This window comes from Apium graveolens, chromosome 1 (genome assembly GCF_009905375.1).
Source record: "Apium graveolens cultivar Ventura chromosome 1, ASM990537v1, whole genome shotgun sequence".
NCBI classification, from domain to species: domain Eukaryota; kingdom Viridiplantae; phylum Streptophyta; class Magnoliopsida; order Apiales; family Apiaceae; genus Apium; species Apium graveolens.
Window position 1 is genome coordinate 42,804,918 of NC_133647.1, and position 2,840 is coordinate 42,807,757.

At 38.2% G+C, this 2,840-nt stretch overlaps 1 non-coding gene across 1 annotated transcript; it reads right to left on the minus strand.

Annotated features, from left to right (window-relative positions):
* Positions 1–2,091: 2,091 nt before the first annotated feature.
* On the minus strand, positions 2,092–2,198 carry LOC141682324 (small nucleolar RNA R71). Its single transcript, XR_012559731.1, has one exon. It is a non-coding gene; the product is annotated as a small nucleolar RNA R71 (small nucleolar RNA).
* Positions 2,199–2,840: the final 642 nt, after the last annotated feature.

Below are 2,840 nucleotides of genomic sequence, written 5' to 3' on the forward strand. Positions count from 1 at the left end.
TTATGCTCTAATAAGCTTTGGATTGATGCATTTGTACTCAACTTTGTAAGTATTTTAACGTGTTTTCTATTGTTTTTGCATTTCAGGCATTAATATGTGAATTAAGTGAATTAGCATTGTTTTGGTGCTAATATGGTGTCAAGGTAGTGTTGGAATAAAAGCTCGTTGAAGATGGTTCGAAGTTGCAAGATAAAGAAAAAGAAAAGAAGTTATTTTTGGCGGAAGCCCAGCGCGCCCGCGCTGATGAAGCGCACGGTCGCGCCGAAGTACAGAAAGCCATCGCGCCCGCAATGATGAAGCACGCGGCCACGCCGTGTCGGGATAATAAAATCCTGATTCTATTACAATTCTAATTTCTGGACTCCTAGGTTGATTGGATTGCTATATATTGATAACTCAAGATCGTTTTTTAATAAAGGAACTTACCAGAGAACGAGGAGAAGACGACAAGAGACCTATAGCACAATTCAACAAAGGCGAAAATAATCTAGTTTATTCTTGTGAATCTTTATTTTGAGTTGTAATCTTGGATGCTCGTTTCTTATTTTGTTGAACTTATACTCTTGTTTGTACTTGGTTTTAATTATTCGTTATAAAGACTATATTTTATTTACCATGCTTTCATCGGAACCCACATTGATGATGAGTCCGATTATGGGCTAATCGTTATCGTGGGGTTTTAACGGATTTATTTATGAATTTCTTTAGTTAAATTGTTTGATACCTTAGTATGTGGTGATTTTATGATATCCTAGTGTTGGTTGTGCATATTCGTCTTATGAGCTTCGCGAACTTATAAGATAGTGTGTTAATTCTTAATGAAGCGAAAGTGAATTTAAGGATTTAGAACTTGCCACGCTAGCATAGGTTCATGTATTTGTCATGCATGATTTGTAGGTAATTTTAACCATCTTACTTGCCCTGTGTAATCAAGATAGATAACTTGTGCTTAAACCGTTATATTGTCAAATTGTATAGACATATAGGGTCTCAATATAATTGGTGTCTATTCAGCTTCTATCTCTTTTGTGGATGTCTAGTAGTATGGTACTCGTGCAATGAAAGTTGGCGTTTATCAGTTTCGTGTTATCTGATTAGTGTCATCACCATTGCATGCTAAGGTTAAAAACAATAAGGCTATTGAATGAAGTATTTAATGAAGTTAGAATCCCATGGTTGTCATACTTATTAATTCAATCAATCTTATTCTCGTAGTTATAATTATTAGTTTAATTCTTAGTTATAAACAATTTCAATTAGTTATCGTCTTAGCATTGAATAATAACCATACATTGTTGCTTAAGTGTGTGAGTTAATTAGTTAACCAATACAGTATATGTGGGAATAAACTAGAAAAGATTCTATACTACTTACGAACTCGTATACTTGCATGTATTATTAGCGCGTGTTTAGCGACTAACAAGTTTTTGGCGCCGCTACCGGGGACTACAGTGTTAATTGATAGTTTATGTGCTTTCCATCAGCAGTCATTAAAGTTCATTAACTCACACATTGTTACTTATCTATTTCCTTATCTTATTTCAGGTACTCTAGCGAGGGTGTATGCATACGCGTTCGCGTACTTGTAAGAAAACACTGGATAAAGCCGAGGAAGAAGTTGTGGTAGTTCGTAAGGAAGTTTTTGACGAAGAAAAGAAGGTAGAAGAAGAAGAGAAAGTCAAAAAACCAGTTGTAGTAGTGATGGGAGATCAAGCAGAAAATCTGAAGGCTTTGATGGACTATTCTCATCCTAAGATTAATGACATTCAGTCAAGCATCATTAGACCAACCATCAGGGCTAACACTTTTGAGATCAAGGCAAGCACGATTCAGATGATACAGAACTCAGTTCAGTTTGGGGGGTTTCCTACTGAAGACCCCAATATGAACATCAGGGATTTCATCAAGATCTGCGACACCTTCAAGTTTAATGATGTGACTGAAGATGCTATCAAGATGCGACTCTTTCCATTCTCTCTAAGGGACAAGGCTAAGAGCTGGTTACATTATCTACCACCAGGTTCTATCACTAAATGGGAAGATCTTGCTCAAAAGTTTCTCACTAAATTCTTCCCTATGGCGAAGACTTTTGCAATCAGGAATGCTCTTACTCAGTTTGCTCAGCAAACTGGAGAATCTCTGTGTGAGGCTTGGGATTGATATAAGGAGATGCTAAGGAAGTCCCCACACCATGGCATGCCTCATTGGATGATTATTAATTGTTTCTACAATGGATTGGGTGCTACTTCTAGATCCATGCTTGATACAGCATCAGGAGGAGCCTTGTGGGCTAAGAGCTATGATGAAGCTTATGAACTTATTGAACTGATGGCTACTAATGAGTATCAAAATCCTTCCCAGAGACTGACTCAGGGGAAAGTCGCAGGAATTCTGGAGTTGGATGGAGCAACTGCTATCGCTGCCCAACTTAAGGATTTAATGATGAAGGTGGACTCTTTGGCTAATTATGGAGTTAATCAAATCACCAGTGTTTGTGAACTTTGTGCTGGTGCCCATGAGGCTGATCAGTGCGCAATTTCTAGTGAATCAGCTCAATTCGTGAGCAACTTCCAGCGATCGCAGCAACCAGTGCCAGCCACCTATCAACCCAACAACCGCAATCATCTTAATTTCAGTTGGAGCAATGCTCATAATGCGGTTCAACAGCCTTATCAGCAGTACCTAGCTAAACAATACAACCCCCCTGGTTTTCAGCAACCGCCGTATGCACCTAGACAGCAACTCTATCTGCAACAAGCCAATGAAAAATCTGAATTAGAGGAGTTGAAGCTTATGTGTAAAAGTCAAGTTGTTTCTATCAAGACCTTGGAAAATCAAAT